This window comes from Oncorhynchus nerka, linkage group LG12 (genome assembly GCF_034236695.1).
Source record: "Oncorhynchus nerka isolate Pitt River linkage group LG12, Oner_Uvic_2.0, whole genome shotgun sequence".
Classification (NCBI taxonomy): domain Eukaryota; kingdom Metazoa; phylum Chordata; class Actinopteri; order Salmoniformes; family Salmonidae; genus Oncorhynchus; species Oncorhynchus nerka.
Window position 1 is genome coordinate 55,547,739 of NC_088407.1, and position 26,728 is coordinate 55,574,466.

At 44.9% G+C, this 26,728-nt stretch overlaps 1 pseudogene; it reads right to left on the reverse strand.

Annotated features, from left to right (window-relative positions):
• Positions 1-22,238, reverse strand: part of LOC115138792 (AT-rich interactive domain-containing protein 1B-like) — a 229,549-nt pseudogene extending 207,311 nt beyond the window's left edge.
• Positions 22,239-26,728: the final 4,490 nt, after the last annotated feature.

Here is a 26,728-nt window from a genome sequence, read left to right on the forward strand (position 1 = left end):
TCCATGTTTTCATCAATTACTTTTAAAACAACAAACAGATATCCTGACCTTCTATCCTCCGGCAGCTATTAGATACTCATTAAAAGTCACCTGAAACAATTTGAACCAAATTGATTTCATTATCGGACTCCTCACAGCGACTGTCTGATAGCTCAGCGGGAAATTTACAAAGTTAATTGGAAAATAATATATTTTCATTAATTTTTTTATTTTCCTCCATAAATGCGCTGGCTGCTGTTCGTGTATCACTGCCAGGGCATTGTCTGGATGAGGCAACAGCAGGCTGGTGAATTGATCGCAATACACACTCGCACTGCTCACTGCATTCAGAAATTGAGGCTGGATGAGAGGGGGTTGGAGAGGGCGTGTGTGTATGTGTGTGTGTGCGTGTAACAATAAACCTGGTCCACCCCGTCACCCCCCCTCACAAGCGGCACAAGGCGAGAGCGTCAGGGGGTTGATTGTCCTCATAATGCCTTGTGCCCCTGGCTGAATGGGCTGGTCGACCTGGGAGTGCCCCGGAAATGGGCTGGCTGTGACTCCCACAGCCTCTCCAGGCCACCCCAGGCGTGCGTGCTCAGCCCAGGCCACTTCCAATCGCTTAAGACCTCTGAATCAATCAGCAAGCTGGATGAGAACATGGGCTGGTGGTGCTGAGCGATCAATGACAGCTGGCCTAAAGCAAAATGCATGTCCAGGCTCCAGCCATCCACCTAAGCTCCAGCCACCACTCACCCAGGCTCCAGTCACCACACACCCAGGATCCAGCCACCACACACCCAGGATCCAGCCACCACACACCCAGGCTCCAGATACCACCCACCCAGGCTCCAGAAACCACACACCCAGGCTCCAGCCACCACCCACCCAGGCTCCAGCCACCACACACCCAGGCTCCAGCCACCACACACCCAGGCTCCAGCCACCACACACCCAGGCTCCAGCCACCACCCACCCAGGCTCCAGCCACCACACACCCAGGCTCCAGCCACCACCCACCCAGGCTCCAGCCACCACACACCCAGGCTCCAGCCACCACACACCCAGGATCCAGCCACCACCCACCCAGGCTCCAGCCACCACACACCCAGGCTCCAGCCACCACCCACCCAGGCTCCAGCCACCACACACCCAAGATCCAGCCACCACCCACCCAGGCTCCAGCCACCACACACCCAGGCTCCAGCCACCACACACCCAGGCTCCAGCCACCACACACCCAGGCTCCAGCCACCACCCACCCAGGATCCAGCCACCACACACCCAGGCTCCAGCCACCACACACCTAGGCTCCAGCTACCACCCACCACCCACCCAGGCCTCTCTCAGCCTGTAGAAGGGCCACTAAAGCCTAAGGCTGTGGAACAGTTAACTAATCCTTTATTCATAAACACTTACACTGTCAATATGCGCCCTTCTCTGGACAAACAATTAGGTGGCAGAAAGAATCACCTTCATTTCTGTTACTTTTAATAGACTACAACCGTAACACGTTTTATTGCTCTGTTTTTAAAGCATAGACATATTAAAGCACTGAGAAAGTCCAAAGCAAATCCTTAAATTGCACTGCACGGTCTGTTTCATTTCCCCATGTGTATTTGTCTTGGACAGTGGACAGACAATTGGCAATACTTACACTGTAGGAGGAATGTGTTGTTTGATCCATAGATAGAAAGAGAATAACAGGGAGAAGAGTCCGTCTCACACTATTTATTCTAATAGTCTCAGTCTGCCCAATACAGACCAGCAGTAAGCTACACACCCAACACAAAGGGTTCAGGTCTCACCATTAAGGGTTCCCATTTTTCCCCATGGAGCTCAAACTCTCTATCTAACCTCAAAGCCAACACCATTGTCAAGGCAGACGTTTTATGGAGGGCAGCCCCGTCCCGGAGCTTTGATCCAGCAGGCCAGACAGGGGTCGTAGTGCAGGCAGGCAGGCAGCCCATCTGGGAGGCAGCAGGGGTAAATGGAAGCACATTGAGCTGCTTTTACAGTTTAAAGGCTCTGAGCAAGCAGCAATTCCTCTACTAGGACCACTGGCTGAGAGCTCCACTCAAAACATACCTCAGTTAGATGGAGGCTTGGAGTCTGCAGAGAGTTCAATGTGTGTGTGTGTGTGTGTGTGTGTGTGTGTGTGTGTGTGTGTGTGTGTGTGTGTGTGTGTGTGTGTGTGTGTGTGTGTGTGTGTGTGTGTGTGTGTGTGTGTGTGTGCAGAGCAAAACAATATACAATTCATGTTGTGGTCAATATCCAATAGCTTTCAAGTCAGTCACAAGTAACAATATAAAAACAAAATGTCAATCTCTCTGAGGAAACATGGCTTTCTCTTCCATCCCTCACAAATTATTCATGACAAAAGCTCAATTTATTCATTCCATTCTGTTTACTTTATTGCTCTGCTTTTATTCTCCTTTCTTCGCATTTGTTTACAAGAATAAAATCCTGACAGAATGATCCTCTCCACAAGTAAAATAAATCACAGCACTCACACATCATTCAAATTCAAAGAAACATCTAAATTATAGATGGCCCTTTTCCCCCAAATATGCATTTCATTAGCATTTCCTGCCTCGCGTTCTATCTCCTCCACATGCGGGAAGGAGAGAGAGAGATGGAGGGAGGGAGGGAATGGGAGCAGGCTCACAGTAAAGCAGGACGTGTCCTCTTTCCCAGGCCTAATTTAGGATTCAATTACAATACTCTTTAAAAGCGTCGACTTCGCAATTAATTATTTTAAGATTAGCCTGACAGTAATGGGCTTGCCACCAACGCTTCCCGACGCAAGACGGCTCGGTTCAGCCACAAGACCTTGTTGCCTCTCTCTCTCTCTCTCTCTCTCTCTCTCTCTCTCGCTCTCGTGTTCTCTCTCTCTCTCTCTCTCTCTCTCTCTCTCTCTCTCTCTCTCTCTCTCTGTTCTCTCGTGTTCTCTCTCTCTCTCTCTCTCTCTCTCTCCAGAAAAAACATAGATATATAAATCAGTCTGCTACCCTTCCCTCCCCCTCTGTCCTTTCTTTTTTTACACATTGTTGTGTTATATTCTGTTTTTACCTCCGCTTTCTCTCCCGCTCGCTCTCCTTGGCACACGATTGATATTACTATGCTGGGCTGCTTTTATGAGCCACTGGGGCCTGCCGTCAGCCCCAGCCCGGGGAAAAACGCTGACGGATGGCCCCTCTGCCGCCGCCCGCCCGCCACCCGCTTGCCGCTGTGAGGCGTAAGCAAAAAAATGTCCTCCTCCACTTTGATTGGAGGCAAGTGAAGCATTTCTCTTCTCCGCGTCTGCAGCCTTTCTCCCCTCTCTCTCTGTCGCCCTCCTTCCCCCCCTTCTCTCTTCATTTCTCGCTGCCTGCCTGCCTGCCTGCCGCCTTTGCGCTTGGAAATTAATGTCTTCCCCCCCTCGGCATCAACCAGCCCCTATTCTGTTTATTTAAATATTTGATATGTAAGCAGTCATAAAATAAGTGTCATAACACGGAGAGAATGATATGCGGAAAGGCCATTACGCATAATGGTTTCTGATGCACACAGGGCCCATAGTTTAGCCCAATGGTACACGTGACAGGCCTGAGCAGGGAACCAACCGGGAAGAGATGGGGAGGAGGCGCCCAACATGCAGAAACCAGAGCTAGCTGCATGCCCAACTAGACGTCAGCACAGGCAGAAGGCAGGGGGACCCTAACACCGGGAGAATAGGGCCTCTCTCAAGCACTATTTACCTCTGAAACACACATTCACAGGACTCCACAATACCCATACATTAGGACATATGACATCATCTGTGTCCTCTTCTGTAAACTGAGATTCTTCTGCTCGATCTAATTGATCTGACAAGTGACAGAAACCTCTTCGTTTCCTGCTCCTCAGTGCAACTCTGAACAATGTAATATTGACCCACCTGAATTTCCCAGTTGGGCAGCAGCAGTGCTCTCAATGGAGAAGGCTCATCCTAGGAACACAATCACTTCCCTATCGCCTTCTCCTTTGTGCCCGGCCTCATTTCCCTCTCATTTCTCCAAGTGGCAGATGATTTGTATCGGCCTACATGTGCAACACCCAGAGGAGTACAGCTGTTTCAATTCCACCACATAATGATGAAGATATGAAGGGAGAAATGAAGTAAATACATGTCACAGCAGACCCAAGTCATAACAGAGCACAGATAAAGGGCCCTGATCGGTAGAAAACAGAGAGACGACTCTGACCCTGGATTTCTACTTCATCCCAACATACTATATAAACATTGAAAGTGACAATCAGCATAAAAATCCATGACCTAATTAAGAAAAGAAGGGAATGTGAGGATGTTCGTTAAGGTGATGGCATTGGCCTGGCATTTCAAACATCCTCTCTTTAACAAGCGCTCATTAAGCCACAGGGCTGAGGGTTAGGGGTCACAGGTCAACAAGGGGTGTTTCCACTGACCCCCAAACCACAGTGACTCGCCAAACACACACACACACACACACACACACACACACACACACACACACACACACACACACACACACACACACACACAGGCTAAGGACCTCCAGAGCCCAGGTCCCCTCGTCCTCCAGCTCTTCTCGCCCTCCAAGCTCGTAACTATTTCTAATTGGTCTGATTGCCTTATTTCCTCCTCTCCTATGGTGGAACTATTCATCTTAGATGGATAATGAGTGCAGCAGGCAGCACAGTCATCCACTAACTAACTACAACGCTGAAGGTCAACCCCAAAGACTGGCTGACTGACTGGGGAGGAGGACAGAGAGAGGAGAGTTGACAACATTCTGGGAAAGAGAGCGAGAGCGATAGCAGAGGACAGAGGGTGAGAAGGGTAGAGAAAGACGAGAGAGAGAAGAGCGAGCGAGAGAGAGACAGAGAATGAGATGGACAGTGGGAGACAGAGGGACGACATTTTAGAAATGCCTTCCCTTCAGATTGCAGCAACCACTAAAGCCATGTCTGCAATTCTGTCGCTGTCACTGGATGTTCCAGACTTTTCAGAGAAATGTGCAGGTCTGTGATTTCCAACACATAAACAAATAGCCACATACGCAGTGAAAAGAAATGGCGAGACTCTGTATGTGGTGTAATATACTACTGGAGATGTTGGTATTAAAAGCATTCCCTTACAGTCAACTCCATTTAGGTTAAATGTCAAATGTGTCAGGGTGTGATCATCACGCGCCACCACATCAGTCTGAATACACCCAGGTCCCTTCTAGCCCAGAGCATGTCACAGCCTCCCTACTGGGCAGAGCAGCCCGTTGTAGGCCCAACTATGGACTATGCTAAAGTAATCTCCATCAGAGCCCTCTGACATACAGCTGACATTACGGTAACCTTTTTACATGTTGATTCAACAATACCAATGGATGTTCATCAAGAAAACACAACATGGTATGGTGGAGGGAGGTGGTGTTACAACAAGTCTCTGTTTCGTGTTAGCTTTCAGTGAAATATGCCAGAAACCCTGCTTTTGCATTCAATTTTAAATCAGTTGTAGGTGCTTTTGCTAAAACAATATATTTTCAGTGTGTAACTACAGTGTAGGTACAAACCAGTTAGTGAATTTACATATTGATCTATCTGCACGCGTATTTCCAAACAAAACCTTCCCTTACTCCCAAATTATTTCTCAAGATTGCACAGAAATACTTGAACGGGTTTACTGAGTTTGTTTGCGCGCTCACTTACATATTTTCTCATGCTTTTGTGCCGATGTCCAGTCAGCCAGTGTTTCTGTGTCATACGGTGTGTTGGAGATCTAGATGATATTATTACAGTCTTGATTGGTGTAAATGACTGTTCTGTTCCGACAGAGGTGGTCAACACAGTCCCGCGTCTCACCACAGACTCTAAATCGTCATCATCATCACCTTCACATACGGTCACCAAAACAATAGTAACAGTTGAATATTGTGCATCAGACACATAAAACGTCATGGAGACAAACAAACTGCCTGCCAGACTGCTATGTCTCAATGTGTCGGACGAACAAACTAAAGTCCCCGGCAGCCAGGCGGAGAAGTGTGCCGATCATCACACACACACACACACACACACACACACACACACACACACACACACACACACACACACACACACACACACACACACACACACACAGTAAGTGCCGGCCTATCATCTAGCATTCTCCCCTTGGGCAAAGGGGAAGGGGGTGATGTCAGAACGATACTGATATACTCTGTGTATAAATATTGCAGCATACAAACACCTCTCGCTTTTCTCCTCTCCATGAACCCCCTGACTCTTTCCTGTACTGAGGCAGAGGGAGCGAGAGAGGAAGAGGCAGCAAAGGAAGAGAGAGATGCAGATGGGAGGATATAGAGGTAGAGATAGCCCCACTGGGGTATATCCCCTCTTTTCGACTCCCTTTAACCCTCCACTGGAGGACCACATGCTTAGAAAACACCCAGGAGATCAGAGAATAGAGGAGAGGAGATGGGGAGCAAGAGAGGGCTAGTGGGGGAGACAGACGGGCTGGAACAATAACAAGAAATAGAGAGAGAGAAATCCCTTTTCCTCTGAGAGGAGGAGGTAGTGTGTGCTCTGCTCTCTTCCCATTCACCGGCCGCACGTGGCTAATTTGCATGTGTGAAGGTCAGGGGGATTGTGGGAGGTGAGTGAGGCCCCCGACCTGGCTCCCTGCCCAGCCCAGCTCTCCCCTCCCGCCAGCCAGCCAGCCAGGCAGCCTGCCACACACACAGCACCCCACCGCTGGAGGGGAATAGGATAGCTCCAGGATACCAGAGAGAGAGGGGCTGAAATCACCCGACCAACCACTCTGGTCGTAAACACATATTACTGTATAATCATCCCTTTCTTTTGACTTGGAGAGGTTGGGGCAAGTTTCACATGGAGGGCTATAAATACTCTGACATTTCCCCTGTTCACAACTCCCTCTCTCAGTCTCTGAAGTCTGCCCCATGCCTCAGTAGCCCTGTGTGAGTTCAAATGCTGCTGTCGCTCGCTGCTATATTTCCATCCTTTTCCGATTGCCTCACACTCTCTCTCTCTCCACAGAAAAGACACTATGAGGCCCTCTTCACACCCCTGCTGGGAGGAATAACCAAAGAGAAGTTTGGCTGGTGGAGCTGAGGCAGTGTTGATAGGAGCTTCCCTGAAGTCTCACAGATAGACAGACAGACAGACAGACAGACAGACAGACAGACAGACAGACAGACAGACAGACAGACAGTTTGGAATTGGAAATAAACTCAACACACTATCACAGTTTATTGTGAAATAGACACAAATGACTTATTCTAAATATATGTGCCATGCACACGAAAAACACAATTTTTTTTTATTTCACCTTTATTTAACCAGGTAGGCCAGCTGAGAACAAGTTCTCATTTACAACTGCAACTTGGCCAAAGCAGTGCGACACAAACAACGCAGAGTTACACATGGGATAAACAAACGTGCTATCAATAACACAATAGAAAAATCTATATACAGTGTGTGCAAATGTAAACTCAGCAAAAAAAGAAACGCCCCATTTTCAGGACCCTGTCTTTCAAAGATAATTCGTAAAAATCCAAATAACTTCACAGATCGTCATCGTAAAGGGTTTAAACACTGTTTCCCATGCTTTTCAATTAACCATAAACAATTCATTAACATACACCTGTGGAACGGTCGTTAAGACACTAACAGCTTAAAGATGGTAGGCAATTAAGTTATGAAAGTTATGAAAACTTAGGACACTAAAGAGGCCTTTTTACTGACTGAAAAACACCAAAAGAAAGATGCCCAGGGTCCCTGCCCGTCTGCGTGAACTTGCCTTAGGCATGCTGCAAGGAGGCATGAGGACTGCAGATGTGGCCAGGGCAATAAATTGCAATGTCAGTACTGTGAGGCCTAAGACAGCGCTATAGGGAGACAGGACGGTCAGCTGATCGCCTCACAGTGGCAGACCACGTGTAACAACACCTGCACAGGATTGGTACATCCGAACATCACACCTGCGGGACAGGTACAGGATGGCAACAACAACTGTCCGAGTTACACCAGGAAAGCACAATCCCTCCATCAGTGCTCAGACTGTCCGCAATAGGCTGAGAGAGGCTGAACTGAGGGCTTGTAGGCCTGTTGTAGGCCTGGTCCTCACCAGACATCACCGGCAACAATGTTGCCTACGGGCACAAACCCACCGTCACTGGACCAGACAGGACTGGCAAAAAAGTGCTCTTCACTTACGAGTCACAGTGTTGTCTCACTAGGGGTGATGGTCGGATTCGCGTTGAAGGAATAAGCGTTACACCGAGGCCTGTACTCTGGAGAGGGGTTCGATTTGGAGGTGGAGGGTCCGTCATGGTCTGGGGCGGTGTGTCACAGCATCATCGAACTGAGCTTGTTGTCATTGCAGGCAATCTCAACGCTGTGCGTTAAAGGGAAGACATCCTCCTCCCTCATGTGGTACCCTTCCTGCAGGCTCATCCTGACATGACAATGCCGCCACCCATACTGCTCGTTCTGTGCGTGATTTCCTGCAAGACAGGAATGTCAGTGTTCTGACATTGCCAGCGAAGAGCCCGGATCTCAATCCCATTGAGCACGTCTGGGACCTGTTGGATCTGAGGGTGAGGGCTAGGGCTATTCCCCCCAGAAACGTCTGGGAACTTGCAGGTGCCTTGGTGGGAGAGTGGGGTGACATCTCATAGTAAGAACTGGCAAATCTGGTGCAGTCCATGAGAAGAAGATGCACTGCAGTACTTAATGCAGCTGGTGGCCACACCAGATACTGACTGTTACTTTTGATTTTGACCCCCCTTTGATCAGGGACATATATAATTTATGTTAGTCACATGACTGTGGAACTTGTTCAGTTTATGTCTCAGTTGTTAAATCTTGTTATGTTCATTCAAATATTTACACGTTAAGTTTGCTGAAAATAAACGCAGTTGACAGTGAGAGGACGTTTCTTTTTTGCTGAGTTTAGTAAGATTAGGGAGATAAATAAATAGGTCATAGTGGTGAAATAATTACAATTTAGCAATTAAACACTGGAGTGATAGTGCAGAAGATGAATGTGCAAGTAGGGATACTGTTGTGCAAAGGGAAAAAAACAAACAATATAGGGATGAGGTAGTTGGGTGGGCTAATTTACAGATGGGCTGTGTACAGGTGCAATGATCGGTAAGCTGGTCTGACAGCTGATGCTTAAAGTTAGTGAGGGAGATATAAGACTCCAGCTTCAGTGATTTTTGCAATTTGTTCCAGTCATTGGCAGCAGAGAACTGGAAGGAAAGGCGGCCAAAGAAGGAGTTGGCTTTGTTGATGACCAGTGAAATATACCTGCTGGAGCGCGTGCTACGGGTGAGTGCTGCTATCATGACCAGTGAGCTGAGATAAGGCGGGACTTTACCTAGCAAAGACTTATTGATGACCTGGAGCCAGTGGGTTTGGCGACGAATATGAAGCGATGGCCAGCAAAACGAAAGCATACAGTTCGCAGTGGTGGGTTGTATATGGGGCTTTGATGACAAAACGGATGGCCCTGTGATAGATTACATCCAATTTGCTGAGCAGAGTGATGAGTAGAGTTTTGTAAATGACATCGCCGAAGTCAAGGATCGGTAGGATAGTCAGTTTTACAATGTTATGTTTGGAAGCATGAATGAAGGATGTTTTGTTGCGGAATAGCAAGCCGATTCTAGATCGAATTTTGGATTGGAGACACTTAATGTGAGTCTGGAAGGAGAGTTTACAGTCTAACCAGACACCTAGGTATTTGTAGTTGTCCACATATTCTAAGTCAGAACCGTTCAGAGTAGTGATGCTAGACGGGAGGGTGTCGACAGCAATCGTTTTTTAGTTTTACTTGCATTTAAGAGCGGTTGGATGCCACAGAAGGAGTGTTTTATGGCATTGAAGCTCGTCTGGAGGTTTTTTAACACAGTGTCCAAAGAAGGGCCAGAAGTATACAGAATGGTGTCATCTGCATAGAGGTGGATCAGAGATTCACCAGCAGCAAGAGATGTATACAGAGAAAAGAGTCGGCCCAAGAAGTGAACCCTGTGGCACCCCCATAGAGACTGCCAGAGGTCCGGACAACAGGCCCTCCGATTTGACACTTCTGAGAAGTAGTTGGTGAACCAGGCGAGGCAGTCATTTGAGAAACCAAGGCTGTTGAGTCTGCCGAAAAGAATGAGGTGATTGACAGAGTCGAAAGCCTTGGCCAGGTCGATGAAGACGGCTGCACAGTATTGTCTTTTATCAATGGCGGTTATGATATCGCTTAGGATCTTGTGCGTGGCTGAGGTGCACCCATGACCTGCTCGGAAACCAGATTGCATAGCGGAGAAGGTACGGTGGGATTTGAAATGGTCGGTGATCTGTTTGTTAACTTGGCTTTCGAAGACTTTAGAAAGGCAGGGTAGGATAGCTATAGGTCTGTAACAATTCTGGTCTAGAGTGTCTCCCCCTTTGAAGAGGGGGATGACCGTGGCAGCTTTACAATCTTTAGGGATCTCAGACGATACTAAAGTGAGATTGAACAGGATAGTGATAGGGGTTGCAACAATTATGGTGGATAATTTTAGAAAGAGAGGGTCTAGATTGTCTAGCCCACCTGTTTTGTAGGGGTCCAGATTTTGCAGCTCTTTCAGAACATCAGCTGTCTGGATTTGGGTGAAGGAGAAATGGGAAAGGCTTTGGCAAGTTGCTGTGGGGGGTGCAGAGCTGTTGCCCGGGGTAGGGGTAGCCAGGTGGAAAGCAGCTGTAGAAAAATGCTTCTTGAAATTCTCGATTATCGTAGATTTATCGGTGGTGACAGGGTTTCCTAGCCTCAGTGCAGTGGGCAGCTGGGAGGAGGTGCTATTATGCTCCATGGACTTTACAGCGTCCAATCACTTTTTTGAGTTTGTGCTACAGGATGCAAATTTCTGTTTGAAAAAGATAGCCTTCGCTTTCCTAACTGCCTGTGTATATTGGTTCTCATTAACTTCCCTGAAAAGTTGCATATCGCGGGGGCTATTCGATACTAATGCAGTACGCCACATTATGTTTCTGTGCTGGTCAAGGGCAGTCAATGTCACACCCTGATCTGTTTCACCTGTCCTTGTAATTGTCTCCACCCCCTCCAGGTGTCGCTTGTTTTCCCCAGTGTATTTATCCCTGTGTTTCCTGTCTCTCTGTGCCAGTGTATTTATCCCTGTGTTTCCTGTCTCTCTGTGCCAGTTCTTCTTGTACGTTTCAAGTCAACCAGTGGTTTTCCCCGTTCTCCTGCCTTTGCTATTCTCCTTTTTCTAGTCCTACCGGTTTTGACCCTTGCCTGTTTCTGGACTCTGTACCCGCCTGCCTGACCATTCTGCCTGCCTTGACCTCGAGCCTGTCTGCTACTCTGTGCCTCCTGGACTGGTTTTGACCTTTTGCCTGTCCACGACCATTCTCTTGCCTACTCCTTTTTGGATTATTAAACATCTTCAACTCCAACCATCTGCCTCATGTGTCTGCATCTGGGTCTCGCCTTGTGTAATGATAGTCAAGTCAGGAGTGAACCAAGGGCTATATCTGTTCTTAATTCAACCATTTTTGAATGGGGCATGATTATTTAAGATGGTGAGGAAAGCACATTTAAAGAATAACCAGGCATCCTCTACTGACGGAATGAGGTCAATATCCTTCCAGGATACCCGGGCCAGGTCGATTAGAAAGGCCTGCTCGCTGAAGTATTTTAGGGAGCGTTTGACAGTGATGAGGGGTGGTCGTTTTACCGCGGACTCATTACGGACGCAGGCAATGAGGCAGTGATCACTGAGATCCTGGTTGAAGACAGCAGAGGTGTATTAAGAGGGCAGGTTCGTCAGGATGTTATCTATGAGGGTGCCCGTGTTTAAGGATTTAGGGTTGTATCTGGTAGGTTCCTTGATAATTTGTGTGAGATTGAGGGCATCTAGCTTAGATTGTAGGACGGCTGGGGTGTTAAGCATATCCCAGTTTAGGTCACCTAACAGTACAAACAATTAATTCACATACGGTGTCCAGGTGGTGACTGAGGTGGGTCTATAACAAGCAGCAACAGTGAGAGACTTATTTCTGGAAAGGTGGATTTTTAAAAGTAGAAGCTCAAACTGTTTTGGCACAGACGTAGATAGCATGACAGAACTCTGCAGGCTATCTCTGCAGTAGATTGCAACTCCACCCCCATCTTGGCGGAAAATGTTGTAGTTGGGGACGGACATTTCAGAATTTGTACATCTGTCACTCCAGTGTTTAATTTCTAAATTGTAATTATTTTGCCACTATGGCCTATTTATTGCCTTACCTCCGTGGCCTTCCTAAGCCAGGATTCAGACCCGGCTTGGACATCAGGGTTGGCGGAGTGTGTTATAATAAAACAAACTGAGGGAGGAGGCTTCTGTGTTAATTAACAGGCTTCTATGCTAACATGCATCAAACCAAGGCTTTTAAGGTTACAGAAGTCAACAAATGATAGCGCCTGGGGAATAGGAGTGGAACTGGGGGCTACGGGGCCTGGGTTAACCTCTACATCACCAGAAGAGAACAGAGGAGGAGTAGGATAAGGGCTAAAGGCTATAAGAACTGGTTGTCTAGTGCGTTGGGGACAGAGAATAAAAGGAGCCGATTTCTGGGTGTGGTAGAAAAGATTCAGGGCATAATGTACAGACAATGGTATGGTAGGATGTGAGTACAGGGGAGGTAAACCTAGGCGTTGATTGACGATGAGAGAGGTTTCGTCTCTGGAGGCACAAGTTGAGGTCTCCGCATGTGTGTGGGGTGGGACAAAAGAGCTAACTAAGGCATTTTGAGCGGGACTGAGGGCTCTACAGTGAAATAAAACAGTAAGAACTAGCCAAGACAGCAGTAGACAAGGCATATTTACATTGGAGAGGCATAAAGCAAACACAGGTGTTGATTAGGAGAGCTAATCAACAACTTTTCATGTGTATTACACGATTTTCATCACAATGCATTTTGTGTGTATACCACACTTTTCTTTCTTCATAACGCATTTGTATACATTATACAAATTCCAATTTGTTGTGGCTAACTTTAGCTAGGCTCGGGGTTAGGGTCTTTGCTAGGTAAAGCCCCGCCTTATCTCAGCTCACTGGTCACCATAGCAGAACCCACCTGTAGCACGCGCTCCAGCAGGTATATTTCACTGGTCATCCCCAAAGCCAAATTCTCTTTGGTCGCCTTTCCTTCCAGTTCTCTACTGCCAATGACTGGAACGAATTGCAAAAATCACTGAAGCTGGAGTCTTATATCTCCCTCACTAACTTTAAGCATCAGCTGTCAGAGCAGCTTACCGATCATTGCACCTGTACACAGCCCATCTGTAAATTAGCCCACCCAACTACCTCATCCCCATATCGTTATTTTTTTCCCTTTGCACAACAGTATCCCTACTTGCACATCTATCTATCACTGCACATCTGTCACTCCAGTGTTTAATTTCTAAATTGTAATTATTTTGCCACTATGGCCTATTTATTGCCTTACCTCCGTAATCTTACTACATTTGCACACACTGTATATAGACGTTTCTATTGTGTTATTGACTGTACGTTTGTTTATCCCATGTGTAACTCTGTGGTTTTGTTGCTGTCGCACTGCTTAGCTTTATCTTGACCAGGTCGCAGTTGTAAATGAGAACCTGTTCTCAACTGGCCTACCTGGTTAAATAAAGGTTAAATATATTGTTTTAAAGGGTTAGGGTTAGTTAACATGCTAGCTAAGTTGTTAAAGGTTTAGGAGTTTGGTTAAAGGGTTATGGTAGTTGCAAAGTAGCTAAAAAGTAGTAAGTAGTTGCAAAGTAGCTAATTAGCTGAATGTATGATGAGATTTGAACACACACTTTGTGTTGCTAGATGTTCACTTTATACACCCACCCATCCTCCCTGACCAACCTCTCTCTTATTGTTTCTGTCTTAAGTAACCTACTGTCTTTATCTGTAATTGAAATGCACTGTATGCAAAACAAATATTTTAAGCAATTAATGTCTATTTCACAATAATCTGTGATATTGGGTTGAATAAAGTTGCACCATATGTATGGTCCAAACAGCCAAAACCCAAACAAAAATAATACTGATTTAAAAAATATATATAATTAGGGAACTGCTCTGCTTCAAGTTATTTGTCTGCTAACCTTTGACTCTGTTTGTTGTAAGTGCATCACAGGCCCGAACAAAAAGCTACAATTATTTTATTAGCAGATAATTATATGTACAGTTGACGATATGACTGGTCATTTTTTTATGGCAAATCAGAATTAATTGGCATTTTAAGAAAACCACGTGCAGTCCTGCGATAACCTAGCTGCCAATTACGCTCCTGAGCATTGTGTTTTATCCTGCAAGATGAAAACCCAGGCCGTCTATCAGCCCCTTATCGGAAGAAACAGAGTACATGAACATTTCACTGTGTTGTTCCTAATCAGCCAGCGCTAGGCTGAGCTAAACTGGGCTAGGAGAGCCTGAGATGTAAACAAACCAGCATAAACAAAGCATGGAGGACGAGCAAGGGAAGGAGTGAGCGCTGGAGTTGAGGCTGGCCTGGTATACTAGCGCTGACGAGGCTACTTCTGTCTGAAACCAACTGCGCTGTCACACAAACACACGCACACACCCAAACACTCACCCAATTAAATACTAAATAATGTGCACACAAGCCCAGACAGACAAGCAAGAAAATGAACATAAAGCCAGACATACAAGGACACACAATCGAACACACATAAACTACTGAAAATAAGTGAGTAAAAAAAATCTGAAGACAAAAAGGCATAACTAGACAGAGAATAAAATAAGCAATGTGTTAAATCAGTTAACACTGAAGCTAGAACAGTTTACTTTTATTAAAATTAGTTTCTTTATTGACTAAGGTGTTCTGATTGACCAGCACCAGCCCTGTGTATCTGGACCACTACCACTCTGTTCCTCTTCTCGTTTCCTCAAACAAATTGGCCAGAGTAATTGAAAATGCAGGACAATGCCATTTAAACGAGCGAACCGCTTCAACTAGGGCTCACCTTCCTGTAGTGTGTGTGTGTGTGTGTGTGTGTGTGTGTGTGTGTGTGTGTGTGTGCGTGTGTGCGTGCGTGCGTGCGTGCGTGCGTGCGTGCGTGCGTGCGTGTGCGTGCGTGTGTGCGTGTCCCAGTCTGTTTGTTGGTGGCTGGCCAGAAAAGAGAGAGGGAAACAGGCTTGTAAATGAGGAAAGTGTTCTCCTCACACAGCTAGCTCCCGAAGAGAGGTAGTGTGGGGAAAATGAGCTTGAAAAAGAGAGATTCTGCCGACAGTTGATTTTGACGTGTTCAAACAAATACACACACAATTTGAGGTGCATAAACATAGATCATGGGCCAATTTGGAGGATCCACACTAGACTGGTCCTGACCCAAAAATCCGTGGGTGAACTGAGGTACAGCTCACAGTCGATTACAAACCTGTTTTTCCACATGTATACAGTATCTTTGTTGATATGGAACGGCAAACATACAACCTCTTCTCTGGGGTTGAAATAAAATACATTATACACTGGGTGATTTGAGCCCTGAATACTGATTGGCTGACAGCTGTGGTATATCAAACCATATACCATGGATATGACAAAGCATTTATTTTTACTGCTCTAAATAGGTTGGTAGCCAGTTTATAATAGCAATAAGGCATTTCAGGGCTTTGCGTTGCGTCGTGCCAAGAACAGCCCTTAGCCGTGGTATATTGGCCATATACCACACCATCTTGTGCCTTATTGCTTAATTATACTATTGTATGAAAATATAAACATTATAACCTGAGTTCAATTACAAGCAACCTGTGCATAACATACTGTACATTTTAATAATAATAAGATATATTTTTGAATTTAAATCCTCTAGAGATATCTTCTGCTTGTAAATGAATGTGTATGATCTTGTGTATTTTCCTGCACCCATTATCCAATCTTTAACCCACAGAGGTCTTTAAATAATAGGGACAAATATCATTACTAAAATGTATTTACCAATTACAATTTGAAAGGCGTTATTCTCTGAGGCTGAAGGAGAGGCTTATTATCTAAATGGCTGCACAGCTCGGCTACGGTATGTATCATATCCAATCATTACCTTCCAAGGGCTAACTATTATTATAGCCACGGCAGTTCATAATGTTTGGATGGCATGGAAAATTGTAATAAATACACCATACCGCTATTCTGAAACCTGGCATAATCTTACAAATGACTTTGAATTATTTTCCTGTACAGTAATGTAAGACAAAATGTACGGTGTATGATGTGTTGTCGATACGTAGCACAGCGGTTGGTGTGCATCCCAAAATATTATGAACATTTGTGGAATGAAACCTACTGTGGCATGTGGTAATAAAGAGTATTACGAAATAGGCCTTCACATTTCCTAAATTATGACTGTACTAAAACTACTTCAGACAAAGAGTTTATGATCTGTTGAATGACATGTCTAAGATATAAAATATGGGCTACAATTACTATGGAATTACTAGGCCCACTACAATGATAACAGTAATCAAGATACCCCGTGCACACAGGTCTTCCTGGGAACTACAGAAATGTACCGTTTTGTTTGGAAGAGGGAGACCGACCGAGAGTAGGCTACACCTCCACTTTGCCCTGGGGTCAAATATCTGGGTCATATTCAGCAGAGCGCATCATTGAGAACAAAAATGCATTCACACATAATAACACAACCAGAGGCATACTGTTTGTATACCACTCTTCTTCATTCAATAGCTTAGAAGATAAGGCTGGGCGATATGACCTAAAAATCATATCTAGATTTTTTTTGTACATTTTCTCTACATAAGCTTTGTTGCACAATTAAAGGTCAATACACTGCATTTCTAACAGTCAGGAAGAATCTGATAAATTATACCAAGGCTAAATATAAGCCTTAATAATAATTAAATGTTGGTATTTTACCCCCTTTTTCTCCCGATGAGCTATATATAGAGATGAGCCAAGTAAAGCACCCCCGGCCAAACCCTCCCCTAAACTAACCTGGATGACGCTGGGCCCTATGGGACTCCCGGGTTATGGCCGGTTGTGACACAGCCTGGGATGGAACCCTGGTCTGCAGTGACGCCTCAAGCACTACGATGCAGTGCCTTAGAGCGCTGGCGCCACTCGGGAGGCATAATTTCATCATTTTGTTTAACCTACTTTTTTTGCAATAATCACTGATCTGGCTTTCAAGTCTGTCTATGAAATTTCCCTTTTTGTTACAAAGTTAACACAATGCACATCCACTAATAATGGCCAACTTCTTGTAGCAGGCATTATAGAAATTTAACACAGGTCTCAAACAATCTCTCAAGCACAAGCTCACGTGCTAGTGAATAGCCAGCTGATATTTATATTTCAAGTCTAGCCATCGTGGATCTATTTGCTTGCTAACAAGGTAGAACAGTTGAACTGTTATGAACACACCCTTCTGTCTGCCTCCAACTGTTTGAGCAACATAACTTTTTCACTTTGTTTAGATATTGAAATCAAGTGGCCTTCCTGGATAGGATGATGCTTATTTCTCAGCATGAGAACGAGTTGCCAATTCCTTATATAAATGCATATTTTTATACTGATTGCACATGTATAAAACACAGACTAACTCAGTTAGCACAAAACAGTCTGTGAAGGGCCGGCTCTAGCCTTTTGGGGGCCTCAAGCCCCCCCCCCCCACCACCACCAAGCGGGCATATATTGTTTTGCGCTCCCCTCTTGACGGCGGAGAGAAAAATGACTCCCCCCTTTTTATTTGTTTTTACACTGCTGCTACTCTCTGTTTATTATGTATAGTCACTTTACCTCTACCTACATGTAATATTCTCCCAATTACCTCGACTAACCTGTGCCTCCATACATTGACTCGGTACCAATACCCCCTGTATATAACCTCGTTATTGTTATTTCTACTTTGCACATTCTTCCACTGCAAATCTACCATTCCAGTGTTTTACTTGCTATATTGTATTTACTTTGCCACCATGGCCTTTTTTTTGCCTTTACCTCCCTTATCTCACCTCATTTTCTCACATCGTATATAGACTTGTTTATACTGTATTGTTGACTGTATGTTTGTTTTACTCCATGTGTAACTCTGTGTCGTTGTATGTGTCGAACTGCTTTGCTTTATCTTGGCCAGGTCGCAATTGTAAATGAGAACTTGTTCTCAACTTGCCTACCTGGTTAAATAAAGGTAAATAAAATAAATAAATAAATAATTGTTATTTTATTGCGTTCCTTTTTTTAAACTTTAGTTTATTTAGTAAATGTTTTCTTAACTCTTATTTTTCTTAAAACTGCATTGTTGGTTAAGGACTTGTAAGTAAACATCTCACAGTAAGGTCTACACCTGTTGTATTCAATGCATGTGAAAAATAAAATTTGATTTGAGTTTTAAAGCACGTTTTCTGCAGTTATACACATTTTGCCACGTGGCAGAGAGAAAATTGAGCAATTTTATAACACATTTCATGCAATTCTATTAATTTTGCCATGGGGCAGAGAGACGTTTTTGCAGTTTCAAAACACATTTTCAGCAGTTCTACACATTTTGGCATGCGGCAGAGAGACGTTTTAGCAATTCAATAACACATTTCATGCAATTCTACAAATGTTTGCCATGGGGCAGAGAGACATTTTTGCAGTTTTATAGTGAATTTGCTACTACCCCTTCTGCCATGGGGTTTAAATAGGTTTTTGCCACGTTAAAGCAAATGTCCTGCAATTCTACACATTTTGCACATGACTTATGCCATGATATCTGAGTGAGTGACTAACAATATCAATGGGTGCCCACTGTAGGTCAGGGTCCCTGGGCACGTGCCCTGCTCGCCCGGTCGGTATTCGGCCGTGATTACTGCAAGTTTAGATAACTGGCTAGGTTGACTTAACAATCTAAACATTGTTAGCTCACATGGCTAATTGAGTGACTGTCAGTGTCTGATAAAACAAGAGCAAAACTGCTAAAGCACAATAAAATGTCGAACTGGCACCTTGGGTATTCTGCTTTCTAACTTTCAACAGTAAATTGCAACCTGAATGTGTAAAAAAAAGTACTTTTTGGGGGGTCGGGGACCCCTAATGGCCCGGTGTCCTAAGCAGCCGTTTATGTCGCCTGGAGCCAGCCCTGAATATGTGGCTAAAATGCTGCTAGTGGTATGTGGTACAGCAATGCAGCACACAACAGAAACTGAGCATTCCTTTTCCACAACATGTTCATTCATACAGTACTCTAGTTTTCGTAGGTTCTGCTCTGTTCTACATTTTGGGAGTTGAGACATAAAAGGGTATCATTAGAAAGGTTAAGTTCTCCTCTATTACGGTACAATAATGTCTCTGTGTTTCGGTGTCCATTTGACCCATTCTGTCAGACCAAACCTAAAATGGAAATGGGGAGTTTAAACTGCTTGTTGTCAGAAACTAAGAAGTTATCTCTCCATCTTTATTGTAAGTGGCAGGGGGGGGGGTATTGGTGTCTGTGTGCAAATGGGAAGGTGCACAGTGCACACAGCACAGAAGGAGACCAAAAAGACAGAATGCTCATAAAAACAAACAAAAACCTCATTTGGAACATCGCACTAAAACATAAAATCGAGTTAATCGAATTCATTCGATATATCGCCCAGCCCCATTAGAAGACCACGTTCTGTAGGCATAGTTGTGAATGGTCCATCCCGCACTCACCATGCCCCGGGTCGCGCACCTGAACAGAGGGTTCAGCTCGATTTACATTAGCAGCGCTCAGCACACAGTTGGGAGATGGAGCGCCAATCAGATGGCAGATTTGATGTCAACTCAGAGGCAGCCGTCTGGAGAGTATTACAGCCACTTTACCTCCAATTCAAATTCCAAACCTTGCGATGGAGACCAATAGCGCAAGGCGGACAGCGTGGTACACAGACACGTCTCGCCTTTGATAGTCATAGCAGCTATTCTATTTGTGCAAACATCGATTAATAATTCAAATATATGACATTTTGAAGATAGCAATATGACATTATTGTAATGCAAACCAATATGAATGAATAAAATCTATAATTCGACGAGAGCCTATACAGCGCGTCCTTCCAGAGGGCGTTTTGCAACGTGTCTCCAACCACGTCAGCAAGAGAGCGAATCTCCAACGCCATTAATTGTTTTTCATTTAAAAAATAATATCTTACACAAATAAAGCTCTTCAATTCAAAAGGCTGTGGTAAAGAATAAACACATAGTATAAGCAAATGCATTGCATCGATTTTAACCAAATAAATATTAATAATGATAATTTTACTCCGTTTTACGCGCCTTTACGCGCAAAATTATATTTAGTTCCCAAGCCTATATTTACGCTTCATGGACTAATAAATTAATTGTGTAAAATAGATGTTATGAATGACAATGTATTGCATACATACGTGACTGACAGGCTATTGTTTCTCTCGCAAGAGTGACCTTGAGCAGATCTGAAACCAGACAGTATTCTCTTCTACAATTACTTTACCTGTAGATGAATATTAGAAGTGCAATATTCACCAGCACACAGCATATGTATTTGAAGTCGAGAGAGACAAGTTATTACAGTGCAATAATACATGTAACCTAGGCCTAGTGCATTTCAACAACTCTGCCAGACAGCTCATGCCAGGTGTGACACAGAGTGCCTCTCAAGTTAATGAGCTACAGCTGAGTTTGTAAAACTAGTACTCACCTGTGGTCTGCTGATACCTTGCCCTCCGTTTCCAGGACTCATGGACGGGTGATTTCGCTGTTGCCCTGGCCAGCCATGGGTTGTGGAGCCATACTGAGAAGTCATGTCTTTGCCTAAGCCGATGCCAGCTTGTTGTTGTGCAGAGGGACTGTTATAGTCTTGATGATAGCCACTGCCATAACCTCGCATCATTGGACTTGGAGACGTCAGCAGTTGGTTTAGAGTTGGGGTGGCTCCCGAGGGATGCTGAGTATGTCCTGGGAATCTCTGAAAGCCCCCAACACTTCCACCAGAACCGGAGGAAGCAGCTCCCATAGCAGCCTTGACATGGCTAGCTGGAGTGTTGCTGCCAGGGCCAATCAGCATGTTACTGCCCTGTCTGGACGGGGCCATCATACCGTAGCCCGCTCCACCGTAGCCCTGCCGGTAGCCAGGGTAGTGGTTGTACTGGCTGTTGTGGTATCCTTCGTGGGAGTTGTGCACTGGGTCCATGTTGTTGGGTCCCGAGGAGTGCATCATCCCCATCCCAGTGTTTTGTCCGCCATGTTGATCATAGCAGGCCCCTACTCTGGAAGTGCCATAGTAGTTATTAAACTCTGAAATAGCGCTGTTCCCTCCTGCGCTCTGGGGCTGGCTGCTGATGTCGGTCGTTGGTCCCAAGTTGGCATGTTCATACCTGGCACCCATTCGCTCCCCTGGTTTACAGGTATGATCCCCTTCACCTTTACTCAGCATCTGCTGCTCTGTCTGGCTCGCCAAAACACCCCTCTTCCCTCCGTGGTGCTGATTCTCACTCTCTCCCCTTGTCGCTTGGCTGTTGTTTATGTTGTTACTTTGTATCTGGCGCTGCTGATGCTGAGGAAACGGGTTCAATTGTGACTGCTGTTGCGGCGGCGTGAGGTGCTGAGGGGGATCTCCACTCACATTGTTCTGTTTATGGTTTGCTATCAAACCCGTCTCCATTCCCTCCAGAGAGGTCGTCGAATTTGACGATGTTATGTTATTTCCACTCTCCTTCTCCCGTGTGTCAGAATTGTTATTCGGAGAAGTTGAATTGACCATGTTGAGCTCGTTTTGGTGGTGATGGTCTACATTATTCATTGTGTTAGTCCCATCTCCAGCTCCAAGCATTGCTCCAGATCTCGATATAGTTCCTCCTCCCGATTTCCCCGAATGTATCTCTTGACCCAAACTGCCAGACAATTTATTTTTCTTATTGTTAGTTGTCGTCGGTGCTGATGCCACTTGCGCAGCCATTGTCACTTAAACATTTCAGACAGGGACACAGACCCACGAGAAGAACACTCTCACACACAAAAAACACAGACTGGGGAAAAGTCAAGCAGGTAAAAAAATCTTCAATTGAAAAACGAAGCTCTGTTCTAGCGCTGTAATGCTCGTAATAATCCGCGGTGAAATGAGTCGCTGACAGCCGCGGCTGTGGCGCTGTCAGTGAGGCATCATGCTGAAAGTTTGTTGTCCAGGTTTAAATGAAACTTTTTTCCTCCAACCCGGATATGGGTAAGTGCATGTCTCCCGGAGCCCTTCTGGCCCAGCATGGCATGAGAGAGAGTAGGCTCCACCAGCTATTATCCCCCTCCAGGGTCCAACGCGCATCACAAGGAAAACCCGGACTGGAGTTTCCTATGTTATCCATCGAAGGAAAGTCACTATTATTTTGCAATAGACAAATGTTGAGTTATAGCATGGTATCAGGAGGAAATATTTATATTGAAAAGAGGAATAGCCAACATAATATACCACGTTTAATTTTATACCAATATTATGTTGGAACGAAGGCTAGGGCTACCTATCAGAGTGGCTTGTGTCCTCTAAAGATGGGCAGCCCCATTTTAAATTCATGCCAAAACTCCAGATCTGGGTTTGAGTGTTGCCTGCTCTACTCCGCTCTGCACTCCCTCGGCTCAATCCAGTTTCTGCAGCTCTGAAAGACAGACACGCAACCACAGACGCTGCTGAGCGCAATAATGTTGCCATCAGAATAAGTACGTAATCACACGCTGTAACTGCCCTAGTCGAGATGTGAAATGTAACCACACACATTTGAATCATCTTCAGCCGTTATGAGCACATTGCTTTGTATCCTCTTGATGTTGAATAGGCTCCAGAATTTAAACACGAGTGACGTCACTGCCCTTGCTTATTATGCCCCTTTATTTTCCCTTTGTCTGTTCTCTCAGCTTGTTTCGTTTTGGGTGAAATGTATACATTGATCTAACGATTTCACGCATAAAGGGTCACACCGGACAGAGCACGGTCCTTTAGAACAGAGTAACTACCAGTGGATTATCTGATGTAAAGCCTCTTTTTGTATTTTCTTGGAAAACAGAATTCACCATAGTAAGTACTATGTAACAGACTGCATTTACCATTTGTACTACAATATAATTGCATAAGTTACTCCCTGGTAGTTCCCTACAATAATGACGGGGCCTATGTAATTAATGTAACATTTGGCCAAATATAGTAAAAACATTGGATGCGAGAGTCCTTTGGGGTTTACATAGGTAGAGGGAGAGCAGTTCACTTGACGGAGATTACTAACAGCGGAAACGCTGTATCCAATTGATATGGAGACGGTTCATTACAGAAGTAGGATGATGATGATAGCAATAATGGCGAAGATTGATGCTGATGAGGATGACAGTGAAAATGGTGAAGATGATGCTGATGAGGATGATGACGGCACCCAATCGAGGAACACATTTCTCGTAAACGTACATTATATCCCATGTCTTAGCAAGCTTTTGAATGTGACATTTTGACCTGACTGCTCTGAGTGAATGAGACTCCTCTCGCTCACTGTCATCTGCAGCTCCCATCGACAGTAGGGACCTAGAAAGACCCCTGGTGGAGACAGAGTGTATGCACAAGTAGACCAGACATGAAAAAGAACATTGAAGTGAACCTGATGTTATAGTTAAGAAATAAGGCATGAGGGAGTTTGGTATATGGTCAATATACCACGGCTAAGGGCTGTTCTTATGCATAACGCAGTGCCTGGTTACAGCCCTTAGCTGTGGTATATTGGCCATTTACCACAAACTCCCGAATTGCCTTATCGCTATTATAAACTAGTTACCAACGTAATTAAAACAGTAAACAAGTAGCGGTGGTATGCGGTCTGATATACCATTGCTTTCAGCCAATCAGCATTCATGGCTCCAACGGCCCGGTTTAAAACACTCGTTGGAAAGCAGAAAAGTGAAAGCAAAATACATCAATAGAGTCTCTTCCCCATTAGTCTTGATGGGTCCATATGGTAAAGAGTAACAGAGATTAGATCATGATAGTAAAGTACACAGTCCTGACACTATCTAGCATTTAGAACTGCCTGCCTGCCCAGACATCACAGCATCAAGAGCAGATGGCAGAGAAGGAACAGCTTGATCAGGTGACTCTAGGACACCCTGGGTAGAGTTCACCTTTACGTTGGTGTGTAGTTTGTGTGTGTGTGTGTGTGTGTGTGTGTGTGTGTGTGTGTGTGTGTGTGAGTGAGTGTGTGTGTGTGAGTGAGTGTGTGTGTGTGTGTGAAGATTTGCAAGGACATTGTAACAGCATTATCTTGAGGGTGTTACAGATCATTAAGAATTATAGTTAATGGTGAAATATGTGGTTATATGACACATTGCTCTTGTATATGAAAGTGTTGCTTTGGGTGTGTCATGGTAGCTTTACAACTAAAATATTCCACTCTGCTCATTATCAAGCGCACTGTTCTCGCATTAATCCGCAGACACACTGATCTGTTTGAATGGGAAGAGGAACAATGGCTCAGCGCATTTGCATTTATGTTTAATTTATAACTTTCAGGGCCTCCTGATGCAGCAAGATTGAAACAATAATTTCACACAAACACAGTGAAGGGGAGGGACCAAATTAATACAGATCTGGGTTTTAATGTATTTCTCAGTGTCTGTGTGTACGCGCGCGCGTGTGTGTGTGTGTGTGTGTGTGTGTGTGCGTGCGTGACAGACAGACAGACAGAGAACACACACACACACACACACACACACACACACACACACACACACACACACACACACACACACAGAGAAACAAACAGGCGTAGGCCTTGAATCCATGGGGGGATAACATGCCACTATTCTAGTCTGTCAGGAGGCTGGGGGCTGTTCAGGGGGAATCTGCCGGGATCTTCCTCAGCAGAGAACACAGCACAGCAGCAGCACAAGCCTGCCTGCCTGGCCAAGCACAGAAATTGGGTCAGCCCGAAAAACAGCTCAGGATGCAGCCCTCTTCCACAGCGCCAGTATGTGAGTGTGTGTGTGTTTGTGTGCGCGCACGCGTTTGTTTGAATGTGTAAGAGGGAGACAGAGGGGTATGAGGTGTTTGCGTGTGTCTCTATGTGCAATAGATAGGAATAAAATGGCAGCCGTTTCTATGGGTCTTTCAGCACATGTAAAAAAGCCAGCTTGCCATTGTGAGCACACCTTGGCTTGAGGAAGCAAGTCAGATTGATCCATAGTCTTTTAATTTCAGGGTTGGGTAAATAACAGCATTTGCATTGATCCGTCTGCAAGAACAGGCAGGGAGGCAGTGAGGACCTGAGTGTGTGTATGTGTGTGTTTGTGTGTGCATACACAAACAGGGAGCTTTAGTCCCCAGGCAGGTGGAATGCAATAAACAATACATTACATACCATTTGATAAAAAAATGCATGAAGTGAGTAAAAGCTAACTAGACCTGGAGACCACAAGCGACTATGTGTGCCATACTGCATGCAGTACGTTCAGTGTATGTGTACGATACAAACACGATACAAATGATACAAACAATAATTGTTCTCCACATGAAGAGCGGAGGGGGAGAGAAACAGAGAGAGAGAAAGATGGTGAGAGGGGAAACAGAGTTCCTGTCCATGCGGCGAGGTGGCAGAGCCCACAGCCTCCCTCCTTGATGGCTGTCACTTGTCCTCTCTTCACAGAGACTCCTGTGCAGAGCACTGTGTGAAGTGTCCCCCAAGAGGCACACATCCAAAGACTGCCTTTACAAGATCCCCACCGAGCTGAGCCCACTTTTAACTGCCTGGGAAGAACTTCTACTGCTTTTGATGATGTCAAAACGTAATGGGGAGAGTTTGCAGCTTAGTCCATACAGTACTATACCATACTCACTTACAGGGACTTCAGAAACTATTCACACCCCTTGAATTTTTCAACATTTTGTCGTGTTACATCCTGAATTTGAAATGTATTGAGATTTTGTGTCACTATGTCATTATGGGATATTGTGTGTAGATGGGTGAGAGAAAAAAATCAATTTGATCCATTTTGAATTCAGGCAGTAACAAAACAAAATGTGGAATAAGTCAAGGGGTATGAATACTTTATGAAGGCACTGTATACTTCAACGTGAAATACCTCACAGGCATGGTTTACTGACATGATTTAATATATAGGTACTTGTCTTTCATTTAGATTTTCCTCTTGGAGCGATCATGCCTACACGGTGCCTAGAGTTCAAAGGTCGTATAGCAACGCAACAGTTTAAGGGCACGTCTGCCAACAGTGCCCACACCATGTTCTCTAGCTGTAGAGAGAGAATCCATACAAGGGCGTGGGACTGGTTTCAACTCCTGTTTTCAACTCCTCCAAGTCATAGAGCACTTTCAAAACAAACCAGGGCATTTTGGAACGATTCTGAATGAAGCTAATTAGGTTTGTGCTTTGTTTGTTGTTCAGGAGGCAAGATCAAAGTGATATTTCACCAATTTGTGTCATCAGCTGTGGTGGAGGGAGAGGAAGGTTTGAGAGAACGCATGCAGATGAATCTCCTCAGGTTGGGCTTATGCTAGGGACACAATCAAAACAAAAGAATAATAAATAATAATACAAACGATCAGAAAAATGAAACAAAATAGAAACATTTTGGCTTTATTACCATTTTATTATTAGGAACACAATTTGATTGCTTGAGATTTGGATTTGTGTTTTTCAGAGCTTCCATCTTAGTTCAGAGCACTTTCCTTTCAGGCCTGCCGTCTCGTCCGCACCT